Source organism: Mus caroli, unplaced genomic scaffold (assembly GCF_978045245.1).
Source record: "Mus caroli unplaced genomic scaffold, Mus_caroli_1 scaffold_10, whole genome shotgun sequence".
NCBI lineage: Eukaryota > Metazoa > Chordata > Mammalia > Rodentia > Muridae > Mus > Mus caroli.
Window position 1 is genome coordinate 5,885,001 of NW_028227265.1, and position 7,500 is coordinate 5,892,500.

At 65.1% G+C, this 7,500-nt stretch overlaps 4 non-coding genes across 4 annotated transcripts; all 4 read left to right on the top strand.

Moving 5' to 3' along the window:
- Positions 1-805: 805 nt before the first annotated feature.
- On the top strand, positions 806-924 carry LOC147002321 (5S ribosomal RNA). Its single transcript, XR_015048834.1, has one exon. It is a non-coding gene; the product is annotated as a 5S ribosomal RNA (ribosomal RNA).
- A 1,586-nt stretch (positions 925-2,510) lies between these two features.
- Positions 2,511-2,629, top strand: LOC147002322 (5S ribosomal RNA). Its single transcript, XR_015048835.1, has one exon. It is a non-coding gene; the product is annotated as a 5S ribosomal RNA (ribosomal RNA).
- Positions 2,630-4,158: 1,529 nt separating this feature from the next.
- On the top strand, positions 4,159-4,277 carry LOC147002323 (5S ribosomal RNA). Its single transcript, XR_015048836.1, has one exon. It is a non-coding gene; the product is annotated as a 5S ribosomal RNA (ribosomal RNA).
- Positions 4,278-5,855: 1,578 nt separating this feature from the next.
- On the top strand, positions 5,856-5,974 carry LOC147002324 (5S ribosomal RNA). The gene has a single exon (XR_015048837.1). It is a non-coding gene; the product is annotated as a 5S ribosomal RNA (ribosomal RNA).
- Positions 5,975-7,500: the final 1,526 nt, after the last annotated feature.

Consider the following 7,500-nt stretch of genomic DNA (forward strand, 5'->3'; position numbering starts at 1 on the left):
CCGTGGGCCCATGGGTGGGTAGGGGGCACGTTTGTGTGCCTGTCCGGGTGTGGTGTGTGCTTGCGCTCTGGAGGCAGTGCACGGGCAGTGCAGTGCGTGCCTCTTGGGCTAGCCTGTGCCGCTGGGTGTGGCTGTGCGTGTCCCAGTGTCCCAGGTGGGCTGGGATGCCATCCATCCATCCATCCATCCATCCATCCATCCATCCATCCATCCATCCACAGTGGGTTTACTTCCCTTGCGTGCCCGGGCTGAGGGGCCCAGTCCTGGGCACAGACAGGGACGGTGGGTGGGTAGGTGGGTGACCAGTCGGCGAGGTGGGGCGGAACGTCCGAGGTCCAGGGTGGGTCAGGATTTGAGAAGCTGGGAGGGACCTCGGGTGGGTGGAAGGGGAAGTCCCGGGTGGGTGAGGGCGCTGTTGCACGAAGCCCGTGGATCCGTCCAGGAGGGGAGGGAGGGGAGAAGAAGCGAGGAGGGGAGATGTGTGTGCGGCCAAGGCTGGCACTCACTGGCTGGGCCCGTGGTGCCTCGAGGGCAGGCAGAGGGGGGCTGGTGGGGGCTCTGGGGGAGGTTGTGGGCAGCGTGGGCTGGGGCGTGTCGTGTGGGTGGGGCTCGGGCCGGGCGTGTCGTGTCGTGTCGTGTCGGTGTGTGGTGTGTGTCTGTGGGCTGTGCGCTGGGCTCTGGTCTCAGGGCTCGTGTGAGCTCGTCGTCGTCGTGGGGCGTCGGCATCGGGCGTCGGGCGGGCGAGTGAGCGAAGGAGCGAGCGCGCGCAGCAGGCTCTTGGGGCTTGTCGGCGCCACCCGCCCTCGTCTACGGCCATACCACCCTGAACGCGCCCGATCTCGTCTGATCTCGGAAGCTAAGCAGGGTCGGGCCTGGTTAGTACTTGGATGGGAGACCGCCTGGGAATACCGGGTGCTGTAGGCTTTTTGGACTCCCCTCTGTCTCTCTCTCCCTTTTGGCCACGGACACGGCCGCCCGGCGACCCAGGCTCAGGCCAGGCCCATCCACACCCCACACCCCACACCCCACACCCCCCAAGGAGCCCACCCTCGTCCTCTCACAGGCTTGCCCTCTCACAGGAGGCTCCCGGAGCCCTAAGGCAGGGCACACCATGCTGGCCACCCCAGCACCACCCTGCTGAGCTAGCTAGCTAGCTAGCAAGGGCACACGGGACACGGGACACCGGATGGGAGAGCCTCTCTCCATTTGCACCGAGCCCAGGCTGGCCTGAACACTCCACCCTCATCCAACACCGCACTTGCCTCCCACCTTGTGTGAGTGGTAGTGTGTGTGTGTGTCTGTGTGCGAGAGAGTTGTATGTGTTTTGCCCCTCCTGACTTCTGCTAATTCACCTGGGTCCCAGTGTGTGGGTCTGTGTGTGTGTCTGTGTGTAAGCTGAGGACCGACCCTCCGTGCTTGCTTGCTCAATCAGCCAGTACACACGTGTGTGTGTGTGTGTGTGTGTGTGTGTGTGTGTGTGTGTGTGTTTGCCTGAGGGTAGGGGCAGGTGGGCCAGACTGCGAGTGTGTGAGTGGTGTGAGTGTGTGTTTCCCGTGCGTGGGCGTGTCTGCGTGTGTCTGTGTGCTGCCTGCTCCGTCTAGCCAGCCGGTCCTCCTTTTTTGTCCGGGTGCACAAGCCGCAGTGCCCTGACACGTGTCTGCTTCCGTGGGCCCATGGGTGGGTAGGGGGCACGTTTGTGTGCCTGTCCGGGTGTGGTGTGTGCTTGCGCTCTGGAGGCAGTGCACGGGCAGTGCAGTGCGTGCCTCTTGGGCTAGCCTGTGCCGCTGGGTGTGGCTGTGCGTGTCCCAGTGTCCCAGGTGGGCTGGGATGCCATCCATCCATCCATCCATCCATCCATCCATCCATCCATCCATCCACAGTGGGTTTACTTCCCTTGCGTGCCCGGGCTGAGGGGCCCAGTCCTGGGCACAGACAGGGACGGTGGGTGGGTAGGTGGGTGGACCAGTCGGCGAGGTGGGGCGGAACGTCCGAGGTCCAGGGTGGGTCAGGATTTGAGAAGCTGGGAGGGACCTCGGGTGGGTGGAAGGGGAAGTCCCGGGTGGGTGAGGGCGCTGTTGCACGAAGCCCGTGGAACCGTCCAGGAGGGGAGGGAGGGGAGAAGAAGCGAGGAGGGGAGATGTGTGTGCGGCCAAGGCTGGCACTCACTGGCTGGGCCCGTGGTGCCTCGAGGGCAGGCAGAGGGGGGCTGGTGGGGGCTCTGGGGGAGGTTGTGGGCAGCGTGAGGCAGGCAGCGGGAAGCGAGGAGGCACCGTGGGCTGGGGCGTGTCGTGTGGGTGGGGCTCGGGCCGGGCGTGTCGTGTCATGTCGTGTCGTGTCGGTGTGTGGTGTGTGTCTGTGGGCTGTGCGCTGGGCTCTGGTCTCAGGGCTCGTGTGAGCTCGTCGTCGTCGTGGGGCGTCGGGCGTCGGGCATCGGGCGTCGGGCGGGCGAGTGAGCGAAGGAGCGAGCGCGCGCAGCAGGCTCTTGGGGCTTGTCGGCGCCACCCGCCCTCGTCTACGGCCATACCACCCTGAACGCGCCCGATCTCGTCTGATCTCGGAAGCTAAGCAGGGTCGGGCCTGGTTAGTACTTGGATGGGAGACCGCCTGGGAATACCGGGTGCTGTAGGCTTTTTGGACTCCCCTCTGTCTCTCTCTCCCTTTTGGCCACGGACACGGCCGCCCGGCGACCCAGGCTCAGGCCAGGCCCATCCACACCCCACACCCCACACCCCACACCCCCCAAGGAGCCCACCCTCGTCCTCTCACAGGCTTGCCCTCTCACAGGAGGCTCCCGGAGCCCTAAGGCAGGGCACACCATGCTGGCCACCCCAGCACCACCCTGCTGAGCTAGCTAGCTAGCTAGCAAGGGCACACGGGACACGGGACACCGGATGGGAGAGCCTCTCTCCATTTGCACCGAGCCCAGGCTGGCCTGAACACTCCACCCTCATCCAACACCGCACTTGCCTCCCACCTTGTGTGAGTGGTAGTGTGTGTGTATGTCTGTGTGCGAGAGAGTTGTATGTGTTTTGCCCCTCCTGACTTCTGCTAATTCACCTGGGTCCCAGTGTGTGGGTCTGTGTGTGTGTCTGTGTATAAGCTGAGGACCGACCCTCCGTGCTTGCTTGCTCAATCAGCCAGTACACACGTGTGTGTGTGTGTGTGTGTGTGTGTGTGTGTGTGTTTGCCTGAGGGTAGGGGCAGGTGGGCCAGACTGCGAGTGTGTGAGTGGTGTGAGTGTGTGTTTCCCGTGCGTGGGCGTGTCTGCGTGTGTCTGTGTGCTGCCTGCTCCGTCTAGCCAGCCGGTCCTCCTTTTTTGTCCGGGTGCACAAGCCGCAGTGCCCTGACACGTGTCTGCTTCCGTGGGCCCATGGGTGGGTAGGGGGCACGTTTGTGTGCCTGTCCGGGTGTGGTGTGTGCTTGCGCTCTGGAGGCAGTGCACGGGCAGTGCAGTGCGTGCCTCTTGGGCTAGCCTGTGCCGCTGGGTGTGGCTGTGCGTGTCCCAGTGTCCCAGGTGGGCTGGGATGCCATCCATCCATCCATCCATCCATCCATCCATCCATCCATCCATCCATCCAGGGATGAGGGGCACAAGCCCGGGCTGAGGGGCCCAGTCCTGGGCACAGACAGGGACGGTGGGTGGGTAGGTGGGTGACCAGTCGGCGAGGTGGGGCGGAACGTCCGAGGTCCAGGGTGGGTCAGGATTTGAGAAGCTGGGAGGGACCTCGGGTGGGTGGAAGGGGAAGTCCCGGGTGGGTGAGGGCGCTGTTGCACGAAGCCCGTGGATCCGTCCAGGAGGGGAGGGAGGGGAGAAGAAGCGAGGAGGGGAGATGTGTGTGCGGCCAAGGCTGGCACTCACTGGCTGGGCCCGTGGTGCCTCGAGGGCAGGCAGAGGGGGGCTGGTGGGGGCTCTGGGGGAGGTTGTGGGCAGCGTGGGCTGGGGCGTGTCGTGTGGGTGGGGCTCGGGCCGGGCGTGTCGTGTCGTGTCGTGTCGGTGTGTGGTGTGTGTCTGTGGGCTGTGCGCTGGGCTCTGGTCTCAGGGCTCGTGTGAGCTCGTCGTCGTCGTGGGGCGTCGGCATCGGGCGTCGGGCGGGCGAGTGAGCGAAGGAGCGAGCGCGCGCAGCAGGCTCTTGGGGCTTGTCGGCGCCACCCGCCCTCGTCTACGGCCATACCACCCTGAACGCGCCCGATCTCGTCTGATCTCGGAAGCTAAGCAGGGTCGGGCCTGGTTAGTACTTGGATGGGAGACCGCCTGGGAATACCGGGTGCTGTAGGCTTTTTGGACTCCCCTCTGTCTCTCTCTCCCTTTTGGCCACGGACACGGCCGCCCGGCGACCCAGGCTCAGGCCAGGCCCATCCACACCCCACACCCCACACCCCACACCCCCCAAGGAGCCCACCCTCGTCCTCTCACAGGCTTGCCCTCTCACAGGAGGCTCCCGGAGCCCTAAGGCAGGGCACACCATGCTGGCCACCCCAGCACCACCCTGCTGAGCTAGCTAGCTAGCTAGCAAGGGCACACGGGACACGGGACACCGGATGGGAGAGCCTCTCTCCATTTGCACCGAGCCCAGGCTGGCCTGAACACTCCACCCTCATCCAACACCGCACTTGCCTCCCACCTTGTGTGAGTGGTAGTGTGTGTGTGTGTCTGTGTGCGAGAGAGTTGTATGTGTTTTGCCCCTCCTGACTTCTGCTAATTCACCTGGGTCCCAGTGTGTGGGTCTGTGTGTGTGTCTGTGTGTAAGCTGAGGACCGACCCTCCGTGCTTGCTTGCTCAATCAGCCAGTACACACGTGTGTGTGTGTGTGTGTGTGTGTGTGTGTGTGTGTTTGCCTGAGGGTAGGGGCAGGTGGGCCAGACTGCGAGTGTGTGAGTGGTGTGAGTGTGTGTTTCCCGTGCGTGGGCGTGTCTGCGTGTGTCTGTGTGCTGCCTGCTCCGTCTAGCCAGCCGGTCCTCCTTTTTTGTCCGGGTGCACAAGCCGCAGTGCCCTGACACGTGTCTGCTTCCGTGGGCCCATGGGTGGGTAGGGGGCACGTTTGTGTGCCTGTCCGGGTGTGGTGTGTGCTTGCGCTCTGGAGGCAGTGCACGGGCAGTGCAGTGCGTGCCTCTTGGGCTAGCCTGTGCCGCTGGGTGTGGCTGTGCGTGTCCCAGTGTCCCAGGTGGGCTGGGATGCCATCCATCCATCCATCCATCCATCCATCCATCCATCCATCCATCCACAGTGGGTTTACTTCCCTTGCGTGCCCGGGCTGAGGGGCCCAGTCCTGGGCACAGACAGGGACGGTGGGTGGGTAGGTGGGTGGACCAGTCGGCGAGGTGGGGCGGAACGTCCGAGGTCCAGGGTGGGTCAGGATTTGAGAAGCTGGGAGGGACCTCGGGTGGGTGGAAGGGGAAGTCCCGGGTGGGTGAGGGCGCTGTTGCACGAAGCCCGTGGAACCGTCCAGGAGGGGAGGGAGGGGAGAAGAAGCGAGGAGGGGAGATGTGTGTGCGGCCAAGGCTGGCACTCACTGGCTGGGCCCGTGGTGCCTCGAGGGCAGGCAGAGGGGGGCTGGTGGGGGCTCTGGGGGAGGTTGTGGGCAGCGTGAGGCAGGCAGCGGGAAGCGAGGAGGCACCGTGGGCTGGGGCGTGTCGTGTGGGTGGGGCTCGGGCCGGGCGTGTCGTGTCATGTCGTGTCGTGTCGGTGTGTGGTGTGTGTCTGTGGGCTGTGCGCTGGGCTCTGGTCTCAGGGCTCGTGTGAGCTCGTCGTCGTCGTGGGGCGTCGGGCGTCGGGCATCGGGCGTCGGGCGGGCGAGTGAGCGAAGGAGCGAGCGCGCGCAGCAGGCTCTTGGGGCTTGTCGGCGCCACCCGCCCTCGTCTACGGCCATACCACCCTGAACGCGCCCGATCTCGTCTGATCTCGGAAGCTAAGCAGGGTCGGGCCTGGTTAGTACTTGGATGGGAGACCGCCTGGGAATACCGGGTGCTGTAGGCTTTTTGGACTCCCCTCTGTCTCTCTCTCCCTTTTGGCCACGGACACGGCCGCCCGGCGACCCAGGCTCAGGCCAGGCCCATCCACACCCCACACCCCACACCCCACACCCCCCAAGGAGCCCACCCTCGTCCTCTCACAGGCTTGCCCTCTCACAGGAGGCTCCCGGAGCCCTAAGGCAGGGCACACCATGCTGGCCACCCCAGCACCACCCTGCTGAGCTAGCTAGCTAGCTAGCAAGGGCACACGGGACACGGGACACCGGATGGGAGAGCCTCTCTCCATTTGCACCGAGCCCAGGCTGGCCTGAACACTCCACCCTCATCCAACACCGCACTTGCCTCCCACCTTGTGTGAGTGGTAGTGTGTGTGTATGTCTGTGTGCGAGAGAGTTGTATGTGTTTTGCCCCTCCTGACTTCTGCTAATTCACCTGGGTCCCAGTGTGTGGGTCTGTGTGTGTGTCTGTGTATAAGCTGAGGACCGACCCTCCGTGCTTGCTTGCTCAATCAGCCAGTACACACGTGTGTGTGTGTGTGTGTGTGTGTGTGTGTGTGTTTGCCTGAGGGTAGGGGCAGGTGGGCCAGACTGCGAGTGTGTGAGTGGTGTGAGTGTGTGTTTCCCGTGCGTGGGCGTGTCTGCGTGTGTCTGTGTGCTGCCTGCTCCGTCTAGCCAGCCGGTCCTCCTTTTTTGTCCGGGTGCACAAGCCGCAGTGCCCTGACACGTGTCTGCTTCCGTGGGCCCATGGGTGGGTAGGGGGCACGTTTGTGTGCCTGTCCGGGTGTGGTGTGTGCTTGCGCTCTGGAGGCAGTGCACGGGCAGTGCAGTGCGTGCCTCTTGGGCTAGCCTGTGCCGCTGGGTGTGGCTGTGCGTGTCCCAGTGTCCCAGGTGGGCTGGGATGCCATCCATCCATCCATCCATCCATCCATCCATCCATCCATCCATCCATCCAGGGATGAGGGGCACAAGCCCGGGCTGAGGGGCCCAGTCCTGGGCACAGACAGGGACGGTGGGTGGGTAGGTGGGTGACCAGTCGGCGAGGTGGGGCGGAACGTCCGAGGTCCAGGGTGGGTCAGGATTTGAGAAGCTGGGAGGGACCTCGGGTGGGTGGAAGGGGAAGTCCCGGGTGGGTGAGGGCGCTGTTGCACGAAGCCCGTGGATCCGTCCAGGAGGGGAGGGAGGGGAGAAGAAGCGAGGAGGGGAGATGTGTGTGCGGCCAAGGCTGGCACTCACTGGCTGGGCCCGTGGTGCCTCGAGGGCAGGCAGAGGGGGGCTGGTGGGGGCTCTGGGGGAGGTTGTGGGCAGCGTGGGCTGGGGCGTGTCGTGTGGGTGGGGCTCGGGCCGGGCGTGTCGTGTCGTGTCGTGTCGGTGTGTGGTGTGTGTCTGTGGGCTGTGCGCTGGGCTCTGGTCTCAGGGCTCGTGTGAGCTCGTCGTCGTCGTGGGGCGTCGGGCATCGGGCGTCGGGCGGGCGAGTGAGCGAAGGAGCGAGCGCGCGCAGCAGGCTCTTGGGGCTTGTCGGCGCCACCCGCCC